This window comes from Gracilinanus agilis, chromosome 2 (assembly GCF_016433145.1).
Source record: "Gracilinanus agilis isolate LMUSP501 chromosome 2, AgileGrace, whole genome shotgun sequence".
NCBI classification, from domain to species: domain Eukaryota; kingdom Metazoa; phylum Chordata; class Mammalia; order Didelphimorphia; family Didelphidae; genus Gracilinanus; species Gracilinanus agilis.
The window spans coordinates 546359260-546374372 of record NC_058131.1 but is presented as its reverse complement, the minus strand read 5'-3'; the positions used below and the strand labels follow the sequence as shown (position 1 = coordinate 546374372).

Here is a 15113-nt window from a genome sequence, read left to right as displayed (position 1 = left end):
TAAGGGGCTACTACCAGCAGGCAGTTTCTCTAAGTTCATTAAGAAATTTCTTTCCTGATAATACATGTATAACCCAGTGGAACTGCTTGCCAACTCTGAGAGAGGAGGGGGAGACAACATGAATCATTTAACTTTGGAAAACTCGTGTGTAAATTTGTTAGTGGAATAAAATAAAGATATTTTTAAAATAAAGAATAAATAAATAAAATTTAAAAATAAAGAATTTTTTAAAATAAAGAAATTTCAAAAAAAAGAAAGAAATTTCTTGCCCTTTGAGTTCAGATGCTCACTTTATTTGACACCCAAGCTAATGAACATGGTGGTAAGTGAAGATTTCTAGAAACCCAGGCTGAGAAATTCCTGAATGATGTTCAAGAAATCTCAAAATTTACCTGAGTCCTGCCCATCTATATTACTATTTCTGCAAGAGATATTTTTCCTAGGGAAGTTGATAGAAAGGTTTCTGGTTCTGGTTCTAATACCAAATGGGGCACTCTGTGAAGAAGAAGAATCCTTTCCCTTCTGGCAAATGGGCACAATACAAGTTCATGAAAAGCAAGATGAGGATTAGGGTCAGGAGAGAAGTGAAGATCACATGGCTGTAATGGGAGTAAGTTAAGACCTCACTTTGGGTAATCAATCACCAGATCTTTTTTGGACAAGTCTGGAATGACCACAAAGAGTGACACAGATAAACAGCTTCAGTCCAAGAGTAAGAAAGAGATCTCTCTCTACAGGAGTGGAAACAGGAGAAAAACAACTGCTTGAACACATGGGTTGATGCGGACATGATTGGGATGTAGACTAGAAATGACCACCCCAATGCAACTATCAATAATATGGAAATGGGTCTTGATTGATGACACATGTTAAAACCAGTGGAAATGCAAGTCGACTAAGGGTGGAGGGGTGAAGGCGGGGTGAAGGGGAAAGTAAAAACATGAATCATGTAACCATGGAAAATTTTTCTAAACAGTAAAATATTTAAAAAAAAGATTTTCTAAAATCAAGAATGTAAATTTTTAAAAAAAGAAAGAGATCTCTCAGAATATTTCTTAAATCAAGAGTTCTACCTGGTGGTGGCAAACATATTAATCATACATGGAAAAATCCAAAAATGTATGCAGATTTTAAAGCACACTGCATATTCCTTCCCCGGAGTGCAAGGCTGTGGGCAAAAATAATTCAAGCATCTATTTTATGGGAATAGAGTTAGATTTCTTTGAAGTTTCTGGGCTGCTATAACCCTAAGTGGCTGAGATTGTAAAGAATTCCCACACCTTGGGGTGATGTTAATGAGGAGTGAGACTGAACTTTTTAGAAAATGTGTGGGTCTATATCAAGAGGGAAGAGAGAAAAGTGAGTCTTTCTATCTGTAAGTTCTGCCTCTGTGGATATCCACAGGATTTCTGACCCAGTTTACATATGAGTAGTCCCCATGCATGCCTATCCTTAGGCAAAATTGTAAAGTAGGCAAGGTCATTTTTCTCCCTTTGACTTACCCTTCAGAAACTCTTTTCCCCTTTTGTACCTCCCTGTTCCGGGTGAGCAGAGTCTTAATCTCTTTCTCCCCATTTAAAAAATTTGTTCCCACCCTTCTTTCACACTGAAGCCAAAGTGAGTAATAACTAAATTGCCCCTGAAAATTAAAGTACATGAGTTAGCTCTTCCCCATGCGTCTCCCCATGCCTCAAATCCTTCCCCTCTCCAAACTATCTCCCATACTAAATTATAATGCTTCTGCCTTCCATTTCCATATTTACAGGAGATTTAGGTATTAAGATAAAAGGATCATAGGTCCAAAAGGGATGGCAGAGGTTGTCTAGTCCAACTCCCTCATTTTATTCACAAGAAAATTAAGACCTAGAGATATGAAGCACCTTGCCCCATGCCACCCAGGGAGGCAGAATCCAAATTTGCCCTGTCTTGTGACTTGAAGTTCAGCAGTCTTTCCATGATCTGTTCTGCTCTCTAAGATAGCTCCTAACTAGGAATAAGTTGTCTCTCTTGTAGAACAAGCAATCTCAGACCTTGCAAATAAAGTTTCTATACCCCAAACACCCCAAGGAAATTACAGATCAGTGGTATGTTGACACTTTTGGAAAACACATAACTTTAAGGGGAAAAAATGCAAAGTATAAGTTTTCAAAAGTGATAAACTTTCATGTAATATATTATATTACCACTCAATGCAACCCTTATGTGGGTAAAAGAAAAATGACAACCATTTGGGCTCTTAGGAGAGTCCTCATGCCAAAGAGGCCCACTCCTGAGACAAAGTCTTATAGCCAATTCTGTTCTAAGAAGAAATTTTTGGAGTAGGAAAAAAATTTAGCTCTGCCCACAGTTCTGAACTCAGCTCTGTTTACTCAGTTTGAGGTCCTTCATGGGGCAAAGCTGTGACTGAAAGAATTCAGCTAGGCTGCTCAGTAGATAGAGAGCCAGGCCTGGAAATAGGAGATGCTGGGTTCAAGTCTATCCTCAAACACGTTCTAGCTGTGTGACTCTGGGCAAAGTCACTTAATCCCAATTACTTAGCCCTTGCCACTCTTCTGTCTTAGAACAGATCGTTCCTTTCTTTCTTTAAAAAAAAATAGGAGAGAGAGAAAGAAGGAAGGAAAGAAGGAAGGAAGGAAGGGAGGGAGGAAGGAAGGGAGGGAGGGAGGAAGGAAGGAAGGAAGGAAGGAAGGAAGGAAGGAAGGAAGGGAAGGAGGAAGGAGGGAAGGAGGGAGGGAGGCACCTTGGGCCAAAGAGATACCTTAGCTACCAGGAATCTTGGTTTCTTCCTCTGTAAAATGGGGATAATACTACTGCTGATGGTACTTACCTCACAGGATTGTTGTGAGAATCAAATGAGATTATGAATTGGTTTGCATTTGTTAAAGGACAATAATAAATGTCAGTGATGAGATGATGGAGCGGTTTGGTTTGCTTTTGTTGAAGCACATCAGGAAACATTGAATTAGGCCAAGCATTCATAGATTCAGGAGAGGAGAGGCCTATTTATAGGAAGAACATTGAGAAGAATCTATCACCATTTTGTCCAGTTTCAGAAGGGCATGAAAAAGCTGGAGAGTGTCCAGAATGATGAAGGGTCTGGAGGGTCTGGAGTTTATACCATATGAGGACTGGTTGAAGAAAATAAGCATGTTCACCCTAGAGAAGAGAAGACTCAGGGGAAACATGATCATTTCGGTCAAGTATTTGAAGGGCAATCAAGTGGAGGAAGGATTAGATTTGCATTGTTTAACTCAGATGGCAATCAGGAGCAATGAGTGAGAGCAAGAAAGAAGCCGATATAGGCTTGCTATCAGGAAAATACTTCTTAACATTTAGAGTCAACCAAAAGTGGAATGGACTGCCCTGAGAAGAGGCATATACCCCCTCCCTGGAGATAATTCCAGCATAGCCAAGAGAACCACTTGTCAGGTATGTTGCAGTAGGAATTCTTCATGTATGGACAGGACTAGAAAGTCACTGAAATTCCTTTCATCTCTCACATTCTGATTCTGCGATACAGATACTTGATTAGAGATCCATAGGTTAAAATGTAGTTGTTATTGTTCAGTTACATCAGACTCTGTGACCCCATCTGGGGTTTTCTTGGCAGAGATACTTGGCAGAAATAATGGATTCTACCATTTCCTTTTCCAGCTCATTTTACAGATGAGGAAACTGAGACAAACAAGGTTAAGCGACTTGCTCAGGGTCGCATAGCTAGGAAGGGTCTGAGACCAGCTTTGAACTCAGTCCTCCTGACTCCAGCCCCTGGAACTATCATTGTAACATTTTTTTATGTTACAGATGCTGTAGGAAGCTCAGAAGAAAGCACAGACAAGTAGGACAGTTTTAAAAGTAATGTGTAAAATTTATCAGATACTTAAAAATAAGCAAGCAATATGAAATGAAGATCCACAGCTTTATATGGAATTCTATTTTTGTATTCTATTGGGTATATGGAAATGCTCTTTTTTATGTATTTAAGTTCAAAATAAAAACTTTTTTTAAAAATCCTAAGTCAAAATCTAGTTCTAAAAATATGGAAAAATATTAGATCTAGATTCAGAGGATCTGGGTGTAAATCCTGGCTCTACTATTTAATACTTATGTGGCCCTGGATAAATCAATTAACCTTTCTTGCAACCCTCCCACTAGCTAATTTTTGTAGCTGAGAGAGAAATCTAAAATCAGGCTCTCTATTCTAATGGCATGTCATATGTGAGACAGTGAATACTTATTTTAGTTGACTTTCTGTTCCCTCATATACCTAAGACAATTGCCTCACTTGCTTTGCCTTCGTTATGTCTCTGCTCTTTGGTCCTCAGTTTCCTCATCTGTAAAATAAGCAGGGTAGAGTAGTAAAAAAGTTATTAAATTTGTCATCAGAAGGCTTGAGTCTAATTTTGCTTCAGACACTACCAGGGTGAAAGATTATGTATGATTACTTAATTTCTCAGAGTTCCAATTTTCTCAACCATAAGATGGGGATAATAATGCTTACATAATCTATGTAACTGGGAAGTCATGAGGAAAGCTCATTGAGAACCTTAAAGTTCTGTAGCAATGTGAGTTATTATTATTATGGTTCATAAGGTCTTTTTCATCTCTGCATTCTATACTCTTCAGTTTTAGACCCAGCTCTTCCTCATTCCTCCAGGAGTCTACTAACAAGTTACTCCACCCAGCTCCATGCCTGTTTCACAACATCAAATAAATAAACAGCTAAAAATATGGTCTGGGTCATGAATCATAAATGAGATAGAAAAGCGGTGACTCACAAAAGTTAATTTACTTCCCAGGAGAACCTTGCTGGATGTCCTTTTCTCTGAAAGGTTAGGCAAGATGCCAAGATGAGCTCCATGACCAGACAATGTGGTACAACTATTCCACCTGAACATGGTTTTTGCACATTTTTTTCTTCTTGAGCTCCCATCCAGCAGTTCCAGTAAACTTGGCAGGTACGGCACTGAACCCAAAGTGGTAGAAGATACAGGACTAGTCAGGAAACATTTCAGCTGGGGGTGCTCTAAAAGACTAGCACATCCATTAAAATGGTTTTATTTTTGTTTATTTATTTTCATAAATTATTTTATGTCATTATTTATTAAATATTTATTATATGATAAAATATTTTATAAACTAATATTGTTTATTTATTTATTTTTAGGGCACTGATATTGATAGTCAAGTCACTCAACCAAAAGAACAGTTTACCACATCCACTTATAACTTGAGATGGAGTGCCCCAGAGGGCAACTGAATAGTTGTCTAGTGGTTTGTGGAATTAAGGGACAGAGGAAGCAGGAGCAGCCTTGTTATTGCAGCTTCTACAAGCTTACTTGTCTGGGGGAAGCTACTAAATTTGAAATCCAAAGACCTGGTTTCAAGTCCTGGCTCTACCACTTGCTAATTGTGTGACTAATCAAGCCAAAGCAATTTCTATGAATCTCAGTTTTACTATGTGTGAAAGACGGGAACTGATCTAGATGCTTTCTAAGAGTGCTCCTCCCAGTTCCAAATCTGAGGTTCTTATGATGATATGACCTACCTCCTAGAGTTGTGGCAATCAAATTGGTCTCAGTTTCCCAGTTTGTAATATATGGGGGTTGGACTTGGGACTTTCCGCTGGTTCTTTTAATATCTTGTGAAAAGCTGAATAATAATCAGGAAGTTCATCTCTTGTCTGTCATTCTTATATTATATATGTCCTTGATAATAGCCTCAATATTACTTCTCAGAAGTAGTTATCACTGGTGCCATACTGTCCCCAAGTTACACCCACCACATATCCTTTCATTGTACTTTGAGTCACTTGCAATTACGATTTCTCTCAAAATCAGTGTTCTATGATTCTCAAATATGTGGCTCTGGAGTATAAAGATCAATTTAGAAATACAGGCTCCCAGGAGCCTGTTCTGGTTCTGCTTTTCTAAATTGGTTACAAAAAACCTAAGAGAAGAGAGGCTGGTGTTCACATCAGGATTATTCAGTATAACAGCTGTTACCTTTCTGCCCAAAAAAATCAATTGCTCAGTTTTGATGATCATGGAACCACCTTCAAGATCTACATCAAATATCACCTCCTGACTTGCGGCTGGGAGCTAGGATTGCGAAGCAAGAAAAGAGCACTCCCAGCTCCCCAAACCCACCTCTAAACAACCTAATGCAAAGAAAAAGCCTCAAAACAAATTCTGGAGCAGTAAAACCAACAAAAGACAGAGTGAAACAGTGTTCCAAGCCCAAACATCCCCTCCTTTGGGATGTGGCAAAATAGGGACATTAATGCATTGCTGGTGGAGTTGTGAAGTGATCCAACCATTCTGGATGGCAATTTGGAACTATGCCCAAAGGGCTTTAAATGACTGCCTACCCTTTGATCCAGCCATAGCACTGCTGGGTTTGTACCCCAAAGAGATATAATAAGGGGAAAGACTTGTACAAAAATATTTATAGCCGCATTATTTGTGGAGGCAAAAAATTGGAAAATGAGGGGATGCCCTTCCATTGGGGAATGGCTGAACAAATTGTGGTGTCTGTTGATAATGGAATACTATTGTGCTGAAAGGAATGATGAACTGGAGGAATTCCATGTGAACTGGAAAGACCTCCAGGAATTAATGGAGCGTGAAAGGAGCAGAACCAAGAGAACATTGTACACAGAGATGGATACACTGTGGCACATTTGAAAGTAATGGACTTCTCTACTAGTAGCAATGCAATGATCCCAGACATTTCTGAGGGACTTATGAGAAATAATGCTATCCACATCCAGAGAAAGAACTGTAGGAGCAAAAACACAAAAGAAAAACTTAGGATCGATCATGTAGTTTGATGGGGATATGATTGGGGATATAGACTCTAAACGATCACCTTAGTGCAAATATTAATAATATGGAAATAGGTCTTGATCAATGGCACATGTAAAACCCAGTGGAATTTCTCCTTGGCTATGGGAGGGGAGTGGGAGGAGGGGAGGGAAAGAACATGATCCATGTAAACATAGAAAAAAAATTTTAATTAATAAAAAAATAAATAAAACCAAATATCCCCTCCTTCATATACCTTTCTCTAACCCTCTTCTCCCCAACTAGAAGTAGATCACTCTCTTCTGAGCTTTACTGTCATGTAGTATAGTGGATATCCCATTGGACTTGGAGTCAGGAAGATCTAGGTTCAGGTTGTGCCACCAAAACTGTGTGGCTCCATCTATGTAATAGTCTCTGTATTTCCTAATTACCTCATAGAGATATTGTGAAGAATGAATGAGCTAATGTATCAAAAGCCCTTTGAAGGCTTTAAAATGTCAACTATTATTTTATTATTGTTGTTATCTTACTTATGCATTTAGCATATTCTATCTAATGTTTATATCTTATCTTCCCTATTAAATATTTTATTTTACCAACCCCATAAGAGAGATAACCATGTAATTCATTTTTGCATCTCTCATAATGCTTAGCTTTGTATCTTATGCCACAGTAGCTGAGGAATAAATGTTTGAAGAATGAATGAATGAAAGTTTAGCCCTTAATATGGCTACTCAGGTAAAATTTACACAAGTATCTCCTGGATCCTCTTAGTCACTCTTCTATGGACATTTTCTAATTCCATTAGGTCTGGAAGTGTTGTTGTTGTTGCTGTTCATCCTCTGTTTTCAAAAAGGACCAATCACATCAAGAGAGTATGACAACTAGAACTACCCTTCCATATTTCACATGTGGATACAACTATGATTTGGTAGAGGATAGAGTGATACTTTTTTTGTGAGCAATTTTGTTGCCAAGATCCCTTCTGATAATCCCCAATATGGTGAGGGGTATTGTAACTGGTGGTCAAGTAACTCAACCAAAAGAACAGTCCACCACATTTGTCTATAACCTGAGTTGGAGTGCCCCAGAGGGTAACTGAATAGTTGTCTGGTATTTTGTGGAGTTAAGGGATAGAGGAAGCAGTAGCGGCCTTTTGGGTCACTGACACAAATCACACTGCCTGTCTTCAGAAAGAGTGAATCATAGCTTCCTTTCTTGGGTCCAATGATAGATCACAGATCTTATCCTAACTAACATTTACATAGCACTTACTGGGTACCAAGCACTATACTAAGCACTTTTCAATTATTTATTTATGTTATGTAAATGTAAATGCAATTTGGGTTATTCTTCATTCATTACTTTAACTCACACTTAAGTCATCACATTTTCTTTTTTTTTTTTTTTTAAACCCTTACCTTCCGTCTTGGAGTCAATACTGTGTATTGGCTCCAAGGCAGAAGAGTGGTAAGGGTAGGCAATGGGGGTCAAGTGACTTGCCCAGGGTCACACAGCTGAGAAGTGGCCTAGGACATTGGACCTCCTGTCTCTAGGCCTGACTCTCATTCCACTGAGCTACCCAGTTGCCCCCATCACATTTTCTTTTAATAGTGGAAATGAGGAAATTTTTCTATGGGCTCTCTCCTCTAGCTCTAATCCTTGGTGAACCTCAAGCCCTTAACACTCTCAATATACAAGGTGTTCCAAAAGTCTTTTTTGTTGTTGTTCAATCATATCTGACTCTTTGTGACCCTGTTTGGGGTTTTCTTGGCAATGATATGAGAGTGGTTTACCATTTCTTCCTCCAGCTCATTTTACAGATGAGGAAGCTGAGACCAACAGGATTATTGGCTTGCCCAGAGTCACAGAGCTAGTAAGTATCTGAGGTCAGATTTGAACCCAGGAAGATGTCTTTCTGACTTACTGTCTACTGCATCATCACCTCGCTGCCGTCCAAAAGTCTTGGAGTTTTAAGCTTTAATAGTTTACAATTTAATAGCTGTACAATTCTTCCTTATCATCACTGGTTCCTTGACCTATCCTTATTTTCCCAGTTCCTCTCCCACCCTGGTTTCATGTGCTTCCATTCTCAACTTTTACCCCATGGTTTCTCTTTTTAATATATTGCTACCTGCTGCTCAAAAATTTTTACCACCCTCATCACCTCCATTCACGGCCTATGAGTCCTCATTCCTGGAGTCATTTACACAGCTCCTTCTCCAAAATGACCCTGAGAGGTAGGTAATGACTTCTAAACTCACAGTTTAGCAGAGAGGTTCACTAGCCTGGAGTTCCCAGTGATTCCATTAGAGATATCTTTAGGGGTGGAAATTATAGACAGCAATACCACCATCGAGTCCTTCGGAATTATTCAATCAAGAACATCAAGTGTGACGTCTGCGAAGAGTTCTTTTTGTCTTTTTCCAACCCCAAAAGAAGCCAGGGAGAACTCCAAAAGTGTATATGAGAAAATGATTTTGTTTTAACTACACTACTCAAAAAGTTTACTTTTTCAGGTCTTCTCTTGAGATGAAATATTTTGCTCACAAAATTCTGCATTTTAGCACCTGGATTTTTAAATTAGGAACGTACCCTGAACATTAAATTAAACCAAGGTTCCCCATAGGAATTGGGCTGCCTCATTCTCTTCCATAATTCTATGCTTGACCTATAGTCAGAGAGAGGCAGCTTAGCCTAGTGGAAAGGGCCAAGGATTTATAATCTAGTCTGGAAAACAGGTTCAAATCCTGCCTCTGACACTCGTTAGCTGCATGACCATGGGAAAGCTGTTTAACCTTTCTTTGTACCTGACTTTTCTCATCCTTAAATTAATAACTCATCAAAACATGGTTGCATTTTCATTAATATTCTATTTCTGGTCATTTAATCCAAAAAAAGAGGTAGTTTTGGTAATTGGTAAGAGTGAGAGTAATGAATGGACAGCATGAGTTTCGTACTGGTGACTATGAAATATTAAAGGAATTGGAGGCAGGCATGTTCCTCTGTGAAGGATTTGCAAAAAGATGTTGAATGAAGGCAGACAGGTAGCACAGTGATAGAGCACCAGGTTTTGATATGGAAGGTCCTGTGTTCAAATCAGGCCTCAGACACTTCTTAGCTTATGTGATCTTCGGCAAATAGTTTCCTAATCCTTTCCCTTCTGCCTTAGAATTGTTATTAAGACAAAAAGTAAGTCTCTCAAATAAATAAACAAAATAGACCAATATTTGAAAAGTGCTTTGCAAACCTTCAAATGCTACATAAATGGTAACTATAATAATAATTATTATTGTTATTATTAAAAACTGCACAGGCCAACTCTACAGACATTTATTAAATACTGGTTAGGAACCAAACACTGCCAGGTGCTGAGGATGCAAAAACAAAACTGAATCAGATTGGGAGAAAAATTGCAAACATTTTTGAAAAAAAAAATCTGATGTCCAAAATCTATAAGAAATTGGCACAAATTTATAAGTATAGTCTATTTTTCAATGGAGAAATGGAAAGAGGATATGAGCAGACAGTTTCCAAACCAGAAACGCCCATTGGCAATAAATAACCCCCTGAAATACTGTTCCAATTTTTTAATAAGATCATAGACTCAAAGGATTTAGGGCAAGAAGAAACCATAAAGACCCTCTAGTTTGGCCCCACTTGTTTCATATATAAACTTAAACATAGAGGAAATAAGTGACTTTAACAAAGTCACACCAGTTAAGTAGTAAGTATCAAAGCTATGAAGATTCAATGCCTAGTGGATAAAGAACTAACCCTGGAGACAGGAAGTGCTGGGTTCAAATCTGGTCTTAGACACTTTCTAGATGTATGGTCCTGGGCAAGTCACTTAACCTCAATTGCCTAGCCCTTACCATTCATTATACCTTTGCTTAGTACTGATTCTAAAATGAAAAGTGAAAGACTTAAATTTTTTTAGTTTAATTAATTAAATGATATTATAATATATAAAATGTATAAATAACTAAAAGTTTAACATTTTTAAATTTAAAAAGACAACAATTCCAGGGGTCTTTCTACTAACATTATCATTCTAGATCTATAGAACCAAACAACCCTAGTTTCTTTTTTTGAATTACAGTCCCATCTTCCCATTAGACTTCCCATTGCCCAATGGACATTTCGTAGACTTGGAACTAGATGCCATCAAGTCCAATGTCCCGTGATAAGGAAATATTGGGAGTAGGAGCCAATCTAGGATTTCTCTGTCACCAGGTTCAGTAGTTCCTGGGGTACTATCCTGGAGTCATCACAGCTTCTACTTCCGAGTGCTGACCATGTTTTTAGGCACTACACTGAAGAGAAACAGCCTGGCTCCAGCCTGACTTAAACAATCCAGTGATGACTCAAGGAGTTTCTCCTTTTTCCTTTCTCAGGGTCTCCTCTAACAGAGCCAAGTCTTGAGTGGCATTAACTCACTCCTCAGGGAGTGGGCACATGATGCTTCCTAAAGGCCTCCGGGATCGATAGCATCCCTTTGCCAGACTCCGGCATCTCCTTCCATCAGAATGATTCTCCCTTGCCTTTTTTGCCCCCTTCATTTAACAGCAATATTGATTTAGGAGATTTCATTCGTAATTCTTTCTGAAGGATGTTAACTCCACAGTCTTGGGGGAACATATATCAATATGTTTGTCACAGGTCAGTATTCACATTTTTTTAATCCCTTATCTTCTATTTTTATATCAGTTCTAAAACAGAAGAGAGATAAGGGCTAGGCAATCAGAGTGAAGTGACTTGTCCAAGGTCACGTAGCTAGAAAGTGTCTGAAATCCGATTTGAACTCAGATCTGACTCCAGAGCTGGTGCTCTAGCCACTGTGCTACCTAGCTGCTCCAGCATTAATTTGATTGTAGTAACTTTCCCTCCCTTATTTCACCTTCTGTCTTTCCTTCCTACCTTCTCTCTAATCTGGCTTCTTTGGTCATTTTCTCCCTTTCCTGGTCAGTAAATTTTGACCATTTAGAGAGGTGGTATAGTAGATAGAGTAATAGAGAGGGAGTGAGGAAGATCTGAGTTTGAATTCTGCCTCATTCACTAGCTGTATGACCCTGTTCAAATCACTTAACCTTGTTTTCTCAACTGTTAAATAGGGACAGTAATAACCACCCTCATAGGGTTGTTATGAAGATCCAATGGGATAATAGGAGTAAAGTGTTTTGTTTTTCTTAAAACTCTTACTTTCTATCTTTATTGATTGTAAGGCAGAAGAGTGGAAAGGGCTAGGCAATGGGGGTTAAGGGACTTGCCCAGGGTCACACAGCTAATAAAGTGTTTTATAAACTTTAAAACACTACATAAATCCTAGCATTCCCCTCTAAAGAAGTCATTGTCCTTGGACTGGGCACCAACTTGGCTGTCTTTTGTACTCAAAGAAGGCCAAAATGATATCACAGGTGATGTCTTTTGACTTGAGAATAAATTAGATTTAAGTGAAGCAGAGCTGCCCAAAGTCATCAGCTTCACTCTCTTCTAGAGTTATCCAAGTCTAGCAACAAGACAGAAGTCAAAATGGCTAGTGATGGCTCGGGATGCATTGGATGACCTCGGCTTGGCACCACCTAGCTGGTTATTGACTTGGTTGGTGGAATCACTGTAATTTGGTTGAGAATTGAGAAAGCTAACTGTGGGGGTAGTGGGAAGCACTTTGAACCTCGAGTCAGATGATCTAAGTTCAAATCCCACCTCCAACACTTAGTAGCTGTGTGTAGGCAACCTACTGGACTTTTCTTAGCCTCAGTTTCCTCCTTTGTAAAATGGCATCGTAACATTTAGCGATAATTTTCTAAGACTGTAAATTGTAGAGCAGGAATCAATTTACTTTGGTTAAAAGGATTTCCTTGCGGGAATTCCCTGTACCAGTGAAATCACAGGTCTAGCACAAGTAAAAAAAACATTTGATCTGCCTACCTCACAGATTCATTGGGGGGGGGGGAAGTATTTTGTAAATCTTAAATCACTATATAATAAGAGACGGGTAACAGGGAATGAAAAAGAACCTTTTAAAAACTTCATACTGACTGTTTTTATTTGTACAAAGCTGAAGGGTACCCAGGGACCTGCTAGCAATAAATAAATCACTTAAGGACTGAAGTAGAATGAGCAAAGATATCTGAAATGGATCAGATACGGAGTCCTGGCAGAGGCGCATAAAGGCAGATGGACCACAGAATGTCAGCGCCTCAGTCTTGGCAGGAAGTGGATGATAGAGTAAGAGCTGGAAGGGACCCTGTGGGGCTATCCAATCTAAGCCCCTCATTTTATAGATGACGTGACTGGCAGGACACAAATAAATTAAGCAATTTACTCAAGGTCACACAGGTAGTAAGTGATAGAAGCAAGAGTTGAACCCAAGTTTTCTGATTCCAAAACTCTTGTATCATGATGAATACAGTCCTTGACTTGGAGTCAGCAAGATATGGGTTTCGATCCCACCTCAAACATCTATTAGCTAAAAGACCCTGGCTAAGTCACATTAGACTCGTTGGGTCTCAGTTTTCCCATCTCTAAAAAGGGGATGATACTAGCACCTCCCTATCTTGCTGTGAGGAGCATAGGATCACCAAGTTAGATGTGACCTATTCTAACCTCTTCATTTTATAGATGAGGAAAGCAAGGTCCAGAAAGGTTGAGGGACTTGCTCAAAGTTACACAGCTGAAGGTAGGTGCCTTCATCCGGTGGGTTCCTGAATTGAAGCCATGGGCATAGGACACAACAACAGGAAGAGCTAATATAGTTTGCTAAGCCTGTGATTATTCATTTTCAGATAAAAACAACCCAGTCAGGATTTGGACCCTGAGCTCTTTTTAATGCACCAATCAACTGAAATAATGCATGCATAGGACTTTGAAAACTTTGAAAAGGGGCAGCTAGGTGGCTCAGTGGATAGAGTGCCAGGTCTGGAGTTGAGTTCAAATCTGACTTCAGATACTTCCTAGCTATGTGACCCTGGGCAAGTCACTTATCTCAGCTTGCCTAGTCCTAAAACTTTGAAAAGCTCCTCTTTGTGCAGTTACAAGACAGTAAACAGGCTGTAAGAGGGGAGTAGAGGCCATGGTCAGCCTGGTCTTCAACTTTCAGTCCTTCAGATTGTGGGCAGGGGAGGAAGAAGAGAATTGAGAATCCCAGTTCTTGGCTTTCATTAATGTGAAGAATGCCTTCCACCAATGCAAATTTTCATAGATTGTCATTTGAGACCTTGGTAATTGGTTACATAGGTAGTATGTGTCCAATTTGAACCCATGTCTTTCTGGCCCTAAAATCTGCCCTTTACCCATTAAGCCTAAACCTTCTCAAGCACCTGGTTAGTTGGCAAAATGAATATCTTTGGGGCATGTAGATGATTTAATGGCCTGAGAGCCAGCCTTAGAGATAGGAAGTACTGGGTTTAACTTTCCCCCAGGTACTTCCTAACTGTGTGACCCTGGGCAAGTCACTTAATTCCTATTGCCTAGTCCTTACCACTCTTCTGCCTTAGAACCAATACACAGTATTGATTCTAAAATAGAAGGTAAGGGTTTTAAAAAAAAAAAAGAATGAATATCTTTAAACACTGCTTCCAAAACACAAAGAAAACAAACAAATCATCCTCTTTCTTCCGCAATTCTCCAGATAACTTATTTCTCTCTCTCAGCTCACCTTCTCTTTCTTTCTAAAGGGTCACGCTTTGAAAAGAATATCAGACTTCATTTGGGGTTGTTATCTAACAAAATTTCTACTCCATGAGCAAGAGAGCTTTGTGATCATTTTCCCACTCATTGATCCTCTCAGGTTTTGTGAGTTTTCTTTATTCCCCAAAGGAAAGTTAACCATATACTGAAAGACTGTGGCAAGGTAGATTGAGGGCTAAGTAGGAAAACCTAGACACAAAACCATTCTCTGATAGTGTCTGGCTGTGTGACCTTGGGTAAATCACCCAACTTCTCGGTGCTCTCAGAAATGATCCAAATCTGTGAGTTGTAGAGAAGGCGCCACTCTACCTTGGTAAAGGAAGGCTCTCCTCCAAATTCCCCATTCCAAAGAAATAGCACACATTGTCCTTTTCTGAAATCATATCTGACCACTCTGGGGTTCTTTGGGGAAAGGAAAAGAATGGTATAAAAGAAACCAAGAAACTAACAAGGCATTATTCCTGGTCCTTAAAGGAATCCCTAATCTCTATATTTGAATCAACATCAATTGAAAAATACTTTAAAATCTCATAGCATGGGGTACTAACATTTTTAATGGTTTATTTTCCCCCATCATTTTACTTTAAATATTTGGGGGAGGGGGTCCAGATCCAT

The 15113-nt window shown here is 39.1% G+C and overlaps 1 protein-coding gene across 1 annotated transcript in view; it reads right to left on the bottom strand.

Moving 5' to 3' along the window:
* The window catches only part of SHC4 (SHC adaptor protein 4), a 171288-nt gene that overhangs the window by 144068 nt on the left and 12107 nt on the right, over positions 1–15113 (bottom strand). The gene's annotated exons all lie outside the window — the stretch shown is intronic.